The sequence below is a fragment of the Octodon degus genome, unplaced genomic scaffold, assembly GCF_000260255.1.
Source record: "Octodon degus isolate 3935 unplaced genomic scaffold, OctDeg1.0 scaffold00314, whole genome shotgun sequence".
NCBI lineage: Eukaryota > Metazoa > Chordata > Mammalia > Rodentia > Octodontidae > Octodon > Octodon degus.
In genome coordinates this window covers 1104693-1118469 of record NW_004524890.1, presented here as the reverse complement: position 1 = coordinate 1118469, position 13777 = coordinate 1104693, and the positions used below count along the sequence as shown (strand labels likewise).

Sequence of the window (13777 nt, the reverse complement as noted above, 5' to 3'; positions counted from 1 at the left end):
CAGGCCTCCCAAGTGCCTCCCAAGCTCAGTTCTCAGTGTTTTAAATTTCATTTCTCTAATGACCAGTGATTTTGAGCATTTCTTCATGAGTTTATTGGTTATGTGTACTTGTATTGTACAGTATCTATTCATTTCACTTGCCTATTTGTTGTTGGGGTCTTTTATTTTGAGAGATCAATTTTTTGATTACTTTTTATAGTCTATATATTAGTTCTCTGAGGAATGGTTGATAAAAGATTTTCCCCGTTTTTTAGGTTGTCTCTTTAATCTGTTTCCTTTACTATGCAGAAACTTTAATTTGATGTGATCCTATTTGTAGGTTTTTTTTTTTTGTGTGTGGAAACAGAGATTGAATTCAGGCCCTTGTGCTTGCCAAGCAAGTGCTTATTCCATTGAGCCATCTCCCCAGCCCCCATTTGTTGATTTTTAATGTGATTTCTTGCACAATTGGGGTTCTGTTTATAAAGTCCTTGCCTATGACTACATCTTCAAGATTTTACCTATTTTATCTTTTAGCAGATTAAATCTTTCTGTTTTAACATCTAGTTCTTCTTTTAAACATTTTTTGATCAATTTTTTTTCCTGCAGAGCCTGGGATTGAATTCAGGTCCTTGTGCTTGCCAAGGAAGCACTTATTTTACTAAGCCATTTCCCTGACCCTTTTGATCAGTTTTGATTTTAGTTTAGTACATAGTGAGGGATATGAATCTAGCTTCAGTCTTCATATAGATAGCCAGTTTTTCCACCTTCATTTGTTTAAGAGACTATCTTTCCTCCTGCATAGGCTTTTAGCCCCTTTGTCAAAGATCAGATGGCTGATTATGCCTGGGGTTGTTCCTGTGTCCTCTGTTCTATTGATTCACATGTCTTTTTCTTGAGGTCCAACTTTTGCACACTTTCCCCTGAGCCATGTTTCTACATGGCTAAATTTATTTTTATGTTTATTTGTTTTTATTTTTATTTTTTGTTAAGGGTCTACAAGGTCAACAGGGTCTCACGACATAGATCAGATTCGTAGATCAGACTCTAATGATCTGCCTGAGTTCAGCCTCCCAAAGAGCTGGGATTATAGGCACACCCCACCATGCCCAGTCTCAATCGCTGTCTCAGTAGCAGGCGGGGCCAGCACTAATTGTGGTGCTGGTATGGCTTGTGGTGCCGGGGATGGAACCCTGGCTGCTGTATCTGCCTAAGTAAGTGCTTTAATCCATTAATTTTTTGGCTGGTTCTCTACATGGCTGAATTTAGAAGATACATTATTCTGATGAGTGTTTTAAATTTCATTAAAACACTTTTAATGAAACAGTGTTTCATTAAAAGTATGAAACATACTTTTAAGTATGTTTTGTTAGTGATACTAACATTTCTTACTGGAGTGGTTTTTAGAAAAATGAATTATATAATCTTCTAACTATTTATTTATTTTTAATGTATTTGGTACAGGGTCTTACTATACAGCTTGGACTCCCAGTGATCCTCCTGTTTTCAGCCTCTCCAGTGCTGGGATTACAAGCGTATGCCACCACACCAGGACTCAGTGTGCCTGGGAGCAAGGCTGGCAGGACATGTGGTGTTGGGGATCGAATCCCAGTTCCTGTGCATGCTTAAGCAGCCACTTAGTCTGCTGAGCTATCTCGGCACTTCTTCTGCCCCTTTAAATAGTCTCCTGAAGTCATTTAATATTTTCTGTTGAATGGTGCTTTAATACAGTGTTGCCCCAGAGAGTATTAAGCGGTAAGAAATAAAAACTTTGATTTACTATTATAATCTATTAGGAATTATGATAAGTTTCTTTATGTATATTTTTATCACTCCTGTGAGACTTCACAAATGAAATAAAAAATGAGTAAGGTTAAATTATTTGCCCCAGTTAAGAATAATGGCGCATGCCTGTAATCTTAGTACTCTGGGAGGTTGAAGTAGGAAGTTTGAAAATTAGAGTTCAGCCTGGGAAATTTAGCAATTTAGGGAGACTCTGTCCTAAAATAAAAAATAAGAAAGGACTAGGGGTGTAGCTCAGTACAAAGACCTGGATTCAAGCCCCTTAACAAAGAAAAATTTTTGCCCCAAGTCTGAACCAAGATACACTTTCAGTATTCTTCACCCCATTGACTATGTTCCTGAATTTATGGTTAAGAAGCTATTTGGGGGCTGGGGAGATAGTTCAGTAGAATAAGTGCTTGCCTGGCAAGTGCAAGAGCCTGAGTTCAACCCCCAGTTCCGCCAAAAAAAAAGAAGACGCTATTGGATCCATAATGAAAGGGTTCTAGCTAAATAATAGGGAAGTTCTTAACCTAGTTATTAAATTTCATCATCATTAGTAGTAGTATTTTTATGGTACTGGGGTTAGAACCATGGCGTTGCACATGCTAGGCAAATGTTCTACCACTGAACAATATACCCCAGTGTCAAATTTATTTTTCTTATTTATTATTTACCCTTAAATATTAGTTATTTAAGTTATTCTCTGTCTGTCTCTCTTTTTCTGTCTTTCTCTCCATTTGTTATAAGAAATCTTCCAGCCTCAGCCTCCCAAGTGCTGGGATTATAGATGTGAGCTATCACACCTAGCATATCTTATTGTTACAAGCATTTTCTCTCCAAAACAAAGGTTCTTTTTTTTAAACTAAAGAAATATTTAGTACAACAACCTTGAGGGCAAATCAGGCTATAAATGAATGGACAGAATGAGAGCAAGAAAACATAGTTTATTTCATTTCATTTTTTTCTATATTTTAGGGAAGGGTCTACAGGGTGTTCAGGGTCTCACTGCTAGATTGGACTCAGTGATTCTCATGTTTACAGCCTTGCAAGTGCTGGGATTACAGGCATGCGCCACCCTGCCCAGTCTCAATTGCTGTCTCAGTGCACCCCTGGGGCAGGGCCAGCATGGCAGGATGGGAATTGAACCCCAGACCCTGCATCTGCCTAAACAGGCGCTTTAATCTGATGATCTGTCTAGCCAGTCCTTAGAGGCAGGGTTTCTTTATGTAGTCTAAGATGGCCTTTTACTCATGACAATCCTCCTGCCTCAATCTCCCAAGTGTTAGGATTACAGGTGTGCAGCACACCTGGCTCCTGATTTTAGGATTTTAATTTTGATTTTAGTAAAAATGTTTAAGAGTCTTTTTGTTCAGAGACAGGGTCTTGATATGTAGTCCAAGCTAGTGGTGATCCTCTTGCCTCAGCCTCAGGAGTGCTCTTTGTATTCTAGGTATATACCACCATACCCAGCTGTGTTTAAGATTCTTAAAGAGTGCTATCATATTATAATTAAGATATAATTTACATACACTCTGGAGTCCCATTTTCTGAGGAGACTAGGGCAAAGAGGGCAGCTTCAGTGTAGGCATCCAAGGTCAGTCCAGGCAAGATAGTGAGACCCTATTTTTTTGACAGAGTTTCACTATGTGGTGCAGGAAGGCTTTGAACTCACTATGTACACCAGGGTGGACTCGAACTCTAGCAGTCCTCCTGCCTCAGCCTCCTGAGTGTTGGGATTACAGGTGTGTGCCACTATGCTCAGCCAAGACCCTGTTTTAAAAAAAATTAGCAATTACAATTAAAAGTGAATGAGTTTTAGTAAATTTATAGAATTGTGTAACTTTGATGACTGTCCAATTTTATTGAAAGGAACGGTTAATTTTTTAACCAATTTTGCAGGTAACCTAAACAACTAATTTGAATATAACATTATGTAATGTAACTACCATTGTCAAATTCCTGTTACTTTGTTTAGTGCAATTTTGTGTGATTTCTGATTTTTTTTCCATTTTGTATAATTTTATTTTTTTCACAATTAACCATATATTTGTTCTCTCAAGTAAGAAATTTGATTCTATAGGACTATCCTAAAGTGGTGTTTTCAGTCCAATAACTTTTTGACTGAAGGCACATGAATTTATCTGGCTTCAAATGACCAAGTGGTCACTTAACTTTTAGAACCTCAAAGAACAGGCCTCTGCCTCCTAGAAAAGGGATAGCACTGCAAACTGTCTGAGAGAGAGAGAGAGAGAGAGAGAGAGAGAGAGAGAGAGAGAGAGAGACAGACAGACAGACACAGACACACAGACAGACACAGAGACATAAGCAGAGGTTAGGGGTGTAGGCTTTAGCTCTTCCCTTATTGCCTGGCCTTTCTTATTTGCAACTAAAGGGAAATGCCCTTGACTTGCAGCCTAGTTGGGAGGACGACAGCGCAAGGTAAGTGATAGTACACAAATCATAATGTGGCTACTTATGCCCACAATAGGCCTTCACATCCATACCACCAGCCACCATACTCATTACCCCTAAGTGCCAAGGACTGAGGGGCTGTGGCTGGCCACTGCCAACTTTTCAGTTCCTCAGCCCTCGGTGACTGCCCACCAGTCATTCAGACAGCCCAGAAGCATGACAAGTGTGGTGGGAAAATGAAGATGTCCAGGTACCTGGATCCGAGGTCACCCACCTGCTGGAACACAGCCTCAGATGTACGGGCTACACCTTGCTTCTATTCCATCCTCAGGTCCTATAAGATCCAGGCCCCATGAACCTGCACCCTCCATGTGACTCTCAGCACCTAGCTAACCCGAATTTGGCGCCCAGTTACTTGAGCTCCACATGGAGCTCCATGGTGGAATGTCTTTGTGGTCCCTGGAATTGAACCCAAGGCCTAGACCATGCTAAGCCTATGCTATACCACTAAGCCATACCTCAGCCCTATAATCTTATTATAGAATATTATCATTGTCCCCAAAAGGTCTTTCATGCCCATTTGTAGTCAGTTCTTTTCTTGTTTCCCAGCTCCAGTCAACTAATAATCCCTTTTTATTAAAAAAAAAGAAACAAAACTTCATGATTTTTTGAGAAAGAGAATAAAAATTAGTAAAAACAAAAAAACCCCAAACCCAGAAATGATACAGAATTTTTTTTGTCTGTATAGATTTGTACTTTTTTGACATTTCGTATAAATTGAATCATAGAACATGTAGGCTTTTTCTTCTGGTTTCTTGGACTTAGCATAACCTTATAACGTTTTATCTTTGTCATATGTATCAATATTGCATTCCTTTTCATTGCTGAATAATTTTTTTTGTCCTTTTTGAGGCAGGGTTTCACTATGCAGTTTAGGTTGGCCCTGAACTTACTTTGTAGGCCAGGTTGACCTAGATCTCACAATGAGCCTCCTGCCTTAGCCTCCTAAGTGGGGTTACGGGTGTGTGACACCACGCCTCACCATGCCTCTTCCATTGCATGTAAAGAACATATTTTTCAAATCCTTACATGAGTTGTACACATTTGGATTACTTCTACTTTTTAAATACATTGGATACTGCTGCCATAAAATCTTGTGTACAAATTTTGTTTTGTTTTTAGTGTTTTGAGATAGCATTTTGCCATCCATTTCAGGGTGGACTTGAACTCACTATGTAGTTCAGGCCAGCCTTGAGCTAGCAGAGGTCCTCCTACCTCAGTTCTCCAAGTGCTAGGACTATAAGGAAATTGTGGGATTACAGGCATGAACCACCAAGCATGGTTTGTGTACAAGTTTTTGTGTGGATTTTGTGTGTGTGCACACACTTGTGTGAGGCATTGGTGATTGAATCCAGGGCTTTACATTGAGCTACATCTCCAGCCTTTTTTATTTTTTATTTTTGAGACAGGATCTTGCTAAATTGCCCAGGCTGGGATCAAATTTAAATTCCTCCTGCTTTAACCTCCCACAGTGCTGGGATTACAGATGTGAGCCATCATGCATGGTTTATACAAGTTTTCATTTCTTTGGGTAAAAGCTGTCATGTGGTAGCTAACCGTTTAACTTGCTTTAGAACTGCCAGGCTGCTGGCCTCGTCCCCTGGGGCACACTGAGATGGCAATTGAGACGGTGTGGTGGTGAGTGCCTGTAATCCCAGTTTTTGGGAGGCTGTAAACAGGCAGATCACTACGAGTCTGATCTAGTAGTGAGACCCTGAACACACTGTAGACCCTTCCCTAAAATATAAAACAAAAACAAAAACTGCCAGTCTGTTCAAAGTAGGTGTATAATTGTATTTATTGTATTGTATTGTATTTATTTATTTATTTATTTATTTATTTATTTATTGAAACGGCCAGTCATTGTATAGTCCAGGCTGGCCTTGAACTCGCTATGTAGCCCAAGCTGGCTTTAAATTTGTTGTGATCCTCCTGACTCAGCCTCCCCCTCCCCACCAGTGCTGGGATTACAGGTATGGGCCACCATGCCTGACCACACAGTGCACCATTTTAAATTCTCATCAGCAGTGGGTGAAGGTTTCTTTTTTTCTACATCCATGTTAGTGTTTTTCCTCTTTTTTAACTGCCTGGTATTGGGGACTGAACCAAGGTTTGGCACATGCTAGGCAAGCTCTCTACAACTGACCTATTCCCTTACCCTTATTATTCTTATTTTTAGACAGGGTCTCCCTAAATTGCCAGGCTAGCTTTAAGTTTGTGATCTTCCTGGACCAACCTCCTGAGTAGCTGGGATTTTAGGATGGGATTACAGATGTACTATAGTACACCCAGCCATTTTAGACTGCTTATCTAGTTTTAAAAAATAGTACTAGAGATTGAACTCAGGGCCTTCACACAGAATGCCCATCCCCCCTCCCCTTTTGAGACAGGGTCTTACTAAATTGCTGAATTGCCTATGCCACCACACTTGGCTCATTTTGGTTTTGGTTTCCATTTCCTTAATGAATTTTTCTTGTGCTTACTGGCTGTTAATATACACTAGTTCCTTACTTTTATCAACATAGGGTGCATTATAGGACTCAGTAGATACTCTAAACTATGGATAGTACTAAATCCTATATATACATATTGTAGTTTTCCTGTACATATAAAATTTAATTTATAAATTAGACACATTAAGAGATTAATAGTATAATTAAAAATAAAGTAGTACAGTTATAATGCTAATATAATAGAAGTTATGTGAATATGGTCTTCCTGGAATTTTACATTTAACATTTTTGGATTGGTTGACTTTGAATAATTTATGGTATAGAAAATAGGGGTTGTTGGTGGTTGTATCCTCTCCTCCATCTCCTCCTCCTCATCTTTCTCCTCCTCGTTTTCCTTTTTCTTCTTTTTTTTTCTTCCTCCTCTTATTCTTTCTTCTTCTTCTCTTCCTTGTTTTTGGAGGTAGGATTTCACTAAGTAGCCCAGGCTGGCCTGGAACTCATAGTACTTAGAGTGATCCTTTCACCTCAGTCTCCCAAATGCTGGGATTACAGGTGTGTGCTACCATGCATGGGCTTATATTTTTGTATATTCTTGTTACTAGCCACCCTCCCTCCCTTTGTCTTTTGTGAGACAGGGTCTCACTATGCAGTTCAGGCTGGCCTTAAACTCACGTTTATAGATTTTTTTGGTTGGTTTTTGCTTTTTCTTTTCATTGCTGGGGATTGAGCTCAGGACCTAGTGCTTGCCAGGTAAGCTCTTATTCTACTGAGCTGTCTCCCTGGCCCTGAACTCACTTTTTAACCCAGGTTGGCCTCAAATTTGTAGCCATCCTTGCTCCCTCAGCCTCTCCAGTGCTGGGATTACAGGTGTGCTCCATCATCCCATTTTACCAGTTCTTTATATATCCAATTTGTACAATTTTTCCTCCAGTTTATGAGTTGTTTCTTTCCTTTCTTTTTTTTTTTTTGGCAGAACCAGGGATTGAACTCAGGCCCTTGTGCTTGCCAGGGAAGCGCTTATTCCACTGAGCCATCTCCCCAGACCTTTTTCATTTCTTCTGAAACTTTCAGTCTCTTTTTCTTTTCTCTCTCTGGGTGTTTCTTACTTTTTTTTTCTTTTTTTGTACGGAACCGGGGATTGAACTCAGGCCCTTGTGCTTGCCAGGGAAGTGCTTATTCTACTGAGCCATCTCCCTGGCCCCTATAGTAGCTTTTTAATTGGTCTTGTTTTGAGTTGTATGGATAGAACTTCCTTAGTGACTATTTGCTTTCTGTCCTCAGCTACCTGTTTATAATATGCAGGTAAACTGCTCATGGTACTGTACCAGCCACTTAAGTTCATATGCTCAGGTTTGTCTCTTGCTGCTGATGGAATCAAAGGAGGCTGTATATTTTGGTAAAAGAGGAAAAAAGATTTATTTGAGGCTAGCTCTGAGAAGATGGAGGGGTCCATTTGCCTTAAATCACCAGTTTACTATGTATAGGTGAGTTAGAGTCTATTATAGTAAAGAACAGAAGGGAAGTAAAACACATAAAGACAATACAGATCTCTTTGTTTGCTTCAGCATTTCCAGCAATCTTCAGCTTATTGTCCCCTTTAGGTGGAAAGGAAACTGGGCTCTTGCCTCCTAGTGCTAGCATCTCAGCATTCTGTTGCTTCATCTGGGCTAAGGAGGAAATATTGGTTATATGCTCAGCAAGATGACGTTTAGAGAAATTGTCTCTATAATTTAAAAAAATATGTTAAAAGTCCGTTTTTCAGTACTGCTCACAGTACCAATCAAACACTTACATCATGTTTTTTCATGCCTTTGTTTGTGATTTACCCTCTGCCTAGATGAAATTATTTTCTTTGGGGTTCAGCTCAGGGATCTTTTCCAGGAAAACTTGGTTGGGGTCCAACTTTTTTTTGGGGGGCGGGGTCTTGCTATGTAGTTCAGACTGACCTTGAATTCACTGTGTAGTATAGGTTGACCTAGAACTCTTGAAGATCCTCTAGCCTCAGCCTCTCACATGTTAGGATTACAGGTGTGTGCCACCACACCTGCTCCAGCTTCATCTTTTGCATTTAGATATCAAGTTGTTCAGTGTCAGTTGTTGGAAAAACTGTTCTTTCCTTTGAGTTGTCTTGGAACCTTTATTAAAAATTAGTTGATCATAAATATGTCATAATATATAATGGGTTGTTTATGTTATATTGTTTAATCTGTATATCTGCCTATACATCACTACCATATTTTTTTTTTGGTGGAACCTGGGATTGAACTCAAGCTGTAGCGCTTGCCAGGGAAGCGCTTACTCCACTGAGCCATCTCCCCGGCCTGCTACCATATTTTTATTGTATCTTTGTAGTAGGTTGTTGTTTTTGATGGGGGTATGAGGGATTGAATTCAGGACCTTGCGCTTGCCAAGCAGGTGCTTATGCCACCGAGCTATCTCCCTAGCCCTTATATTAGATTCTTTATTGCAGTAGTAGGGATTGAACCCAAGGCCTTTGCACTGAGTAATATCCCCAGCCCTTTTAAAATTTTTTATACAGTGGTACTTCAGTTTACAAACTTAATTCGTTCTACCATTCTGGGGAAGGTACCTGTGTTTCTGTTAGTGAAGGGAAAGTTGACTGTGTTAGTGTTAGTGAGGGATAAGGTGGCCATAGCCATGTTCCTCACCTAATGCAGAATTAGCAAATGCTAGCAAAATTTTGCTGAGTGCTGCTTTTTTTTCTTTTTCTTTTTTCTTTTTTTTTTTTTTTTTTTTTTGAGATAGGGTCTTACTGTGTATTGCAGGCTGGTCCTGAGCTCCCTTATGTAGCCCAGCCTGGCCTTGAACTCTTGGAGATCCTTTTGCCTACGCCTCCCTAATGCTAGGATTATAGGCATTTGCCACCACACCTGGCTGTCAAATGCTTCTATTTACCAACTGATTTTTTTCTCTTTTACAAACAAAAGTGTTTGTGAACCAAGGTCCTACTTATTTATTTATGACTTTTTGAGATAGGGTCTCATTATGCAGTTCAGGCTGGCCTTGAGCTCACTTTATAGCATAGGCTGGTCTCAGACTTGCAGTGGTCCTCTTGGCTCAGCCTGTCATTTGCTGGGATCACAGATGTGTGCCAACATGCCCAGCTGGTACCATTTGATTTAGATAAGGTCTTGCTAAATCACTAATTTGCTCACATTGGGCTTAAAGTTGGAATCCTCTTTCCATAGTCTCTCCATTACCTAAGATTAAAGGTGTAGGCCACTGTATCCTGTTTCCCCCCCCCCCCCGGAACCGGGGATTGAACTCAAAGAAACACTTTTTTTTTTTTTGTGGAACCAGGGATTGAACTCAGGCCCTTGCCAGGCAAATGCTTATTCTACTGAGCCATCTCCTGGGCCCCCTGTATCCTGTTTTTAACAAAAAGAAACAAAAAAGAGATTAGGTAGTATTTTAAAGGTGTACTCAAGCCATGCATGATGGTGCCTGTCTGTAATCCCAGCACTTAGGAGGCTGAGACAGGAGGATCATGAGTTTGAGGCCAGCCTGGTCTACATAATGAGTTCAAAGCCAGTCTGTAGTACACAGTGAAATCCTATCTCAAAAAGGAAAAGACAAATAAGTATACACTCAGAGGGAGAGAGGTGCTTATGGTTCTGAGCTTACTATATTCATGAGGGATTTGAGGATGGGTATCTATAGAATTTATGTACAGATAAAAATTGACAGTTCTTTCTGCAAGGATAGAGGAATGGCCCATTCATAGGTGACATCCATCACAAGTGATAGAACTGTAGCCTATCTAGAAGGGAAAAGCCTGTGCTCACTTTGAAAGCACATATACTAAAAAGGGAAAGCTTCCCCCCATGGTGGCACATGCTTGTAATCCCAGTACTCTGGAAGCTGAGGCAGGAGGATCACTTCAAGGCCAGCCTGAACTACTCAGTAGTGAGGTCCTGTCTCAAGAACAGCAACAAAGGAAAGGTCTATTTACAGACAAAAGGGAAAGGCCAAGGCTCATTTAGAGGTACAAGGGTATGGCCCTGGTTTAATTGTGTCTATAAGCACCTTAGGAGGTTTTTTCCCCCCCTGGATTTGTGTCTTGAACCTGCAGCCTTTGTTAAAAGTACAATTTAAAAATTGTGAGGGCTGGGGAGATGGCTCAGTGGAATAAGCACTTCCTTGGCAAGTGCAGGGGCCTGAGTTCAATCCCCGGTTCCGCAAAAAAAAAAAAAAAAAATTGTGAACCAGGTCTGGCATTGCATGCCTGTAATCTCAGCACTCAGGACACTAAGGTAGGAGAAGTGCTGCATATTGGAGGTCAGCCTGCGCTCCATTGTGAGTTTTAGGCCAGTCTGAACTACCTAATGAGACTCTGTCTCCAAAAATAATTTCCGTTTTCTTTGTATCCTTTCTACCTGATCATATTTCTTCCTCAACACGCCTCCATTTTGATCCCTTATTTTTATCTTAGCATTTATATTTGTACATGTTTGCAGTACATAATGTGTCATTGTGGTTAGTACATGTGTATAACACATCTTAATTCATTTTAAATCCCTTTCTCCTACTTCTCCCCTTCCAACTCTTGGTTCCCTTCCCCTTTGCAAAAGTTCTTTTTGTTTCTTATTATTTATCTTTTACTTAGCTCTTTATTTATACTTTGGGTTTCCCATATAAGGGAAACTGTAATATTTAAATTTTGGGAAGACACCTAGTGATCTTTAATTATTAAGGGATGAAGAAAGAGATGCTTAAAGGTCCATCTTACGGTTGATTCAGGTTTGTGGAGAAGGACATTGACTCTGCATAGCCAGAGATCAAAATTATTTTTTTTGTTTTTAGCACTCTACCAAAAAAAATCTTCATTTATCATACATAAGGCAATCTTCACACATGACAGCAGCACATTCTGTACACACTTATTGCTTACACTGACAGCACACATGTGTTTTGCTTTCCTGACCTTTTTGTAGGACATACTTGACATCTTGCTGGTCTTAATTGTTTTGTCAAGAGGTTCTTATATTTTTCAATGTATCATTAACAGGAATATAAAATATCAAAAAAGTATTCTTAGTATGTGTTGTACATTCAGAATAGATATCAACATTTTTACATCAGCTGTTTACTTGCTTACAAAACCTAAGACATAACATCAGAAATAAAAACCTGTGAGGCCTACAATGAAAATTCTAGGGCTGGTGAGATGGCTCCGTGGTCTAAAGCACCTATTTAGAAAAAGCTTAGCAAAGCACAGGGACCACGGTTCAATCCCCCAGCACCACATGCCAGCCAGACCTGCCCCCTGGTGGGCTGAGCTGGCCACACACACACATAAATAAAATTAAAAAAAAAAGAAAATTCTAATATAACTCTACAACAAAAATCATCTTTGCTTCAACTGTCACACCCAAGTCAGTTTTCACACATGAAATTACATGTTTCATACACAAGTATTTCTTACACTGATAGCACATATGTTTTGCTTACCTGCCCTTTCTTGTAGGGCACAGTTGACATCTTTTTTGTTTTCCTGTTGTTGTAGTAGGTCTTTTGAGATGCTGCACCTACCTGTTCACCTGTCAGCTCACCAATGTCATCTACAGTTTTTTTGTGTATAGTTCCCTGGGCAGAAACATTTTGTTTTTTCCCTTTGTTATCCCTAGATAACATAAACATAAAAGGCCTGAAGTAGATAATAGAAAATTAGTTTATGTCACAAAAATAATGATGTTTAGTAGCTAGAATATTTAATTTGACATTTTTATCCTATAGGTAGACCTGTATAAGAAGTGAAATTTTTATGTGAGTGTTACTTTCATGTACATCAAAATAACGTAATGACAATACACTAAGAGAAGCTGATGGACACATTTTTTGAAAGGGCTACTGGGACTAGGAATCATGACCTCTTATAGCTGTAGGTTAAAGTGTTATAGATACAGATACAAACTACCAATAGAAGGGCCCATTGGCCCCGCCCCTGGGCATGTTGAGCCGTCCACTGAATCCGGGTGTGGTGATGCATGCCTGTAATCCCAGTGCTGGGAGGCTTGAACATAGAAGGGTCACTAGAGTCTGAGCTGTATAGTGATACCCTGTACAAAATATGTTTTAAAGAAACCTGCCAGTAGAGACCAGTTTAATGTTTGGATTCTTCTTACCCCCATTTTGTTTTTTTGAGATAGGATCTCTGTCTTGAACTCATTATGTAGCCCAGGCTGGCCTTGAACTTCTGGTGATTTCTCTTGCCTTAGCCTCCTGAGTGCTGCTTAGGAAATAAGCACCACACACCTGGCTTTGGAGCCCCTTTTTATATTTAGCTCAGCATTCTTTTTAAAATATTGCTATTAATCACTCCCTTTGAAATTATGCTTTCCTGCTTGGTGTTTAAGACCAAGACAAAGTAAGATCATAAATCAAAATTCGTGTATGTATATTTGTCAAGATAGTTGGGGCTCCTCAGTAGTTACTTTTGGTGTCATGTTAGGAGCCTCTTTGTTCTTTTATTTTTTTCCTCTACTAGTTGTGTCATTTGGCAGGATGGGTCACAGTTTTACCTAACCATATGGCTTCCGTGGAAACATGGAGGACCATTCCCTCTTTAGTGACTCTCCTTTTGTGAAATATACTTTGCTTGACTCCTATCCTCTGGGTCTAAACAGTACCTTGCTTAGGAACTTGGGTGACTCAACCAGAGCTGCAGAGCTCTTTAAGATGGATCCTGTCATGCCCTGAGTCCTGACTGATCTTACAGGACAAGGGCCAAAATACTAAGTAAGATCTTCTTCTCCTCCTCTTCTTCCCCCTTTTCCCCCTTCTCCCCCTCTCCTACCTCCTCCCACTCCCCCCTCCCCTCCCTTTCTTCCCTCTCTCCCTCTTCCTCCCCTCCCTTTACCCTCCCCCCCCTCCTCCTACCAGGAATTGAACTCAGGACCTTGGGCTTCCCTGCCAGGAGCTTGTGTGTCATCCTTGTGCAGGGACCATGCTAATCTTTTCTGTATCATTCCATTTCAGAAAAGAATTGCGCTCTGATTTCCTCTATATCTTTCTGCTGTTGCTTATTTGCTATCGACGCTCTTGATTCATGCATTTGAGCCGAGCTA

The 13777-nt window shown here is 40.1% G+C and overlaps 1 protein-coding gene and 1 non-coding gene across 2 annotated transcripts in view; one reads left to right on the top strand and one right to left on the bottom strand.

The window, feature by feature from the left end:
* Wnk3 (WNK lysine deficient protein kinase 3) overlaps nucleotides 1–13777 on the top strand; it is a 266752-nt gene that overhangs the window by 13487 nt on the left and 239488 nt on the right. The gene's annotated exons all lie outside the window — the stretch shown is intronic.
* LOC111814432 lies at nucleotides 13606–13710 on the bottom strand. The gene has a single exon (XR_002819426.1). It is a non-coding gene; the product is annotated as a U6 spliceosomal RNA (small nuclear RNA).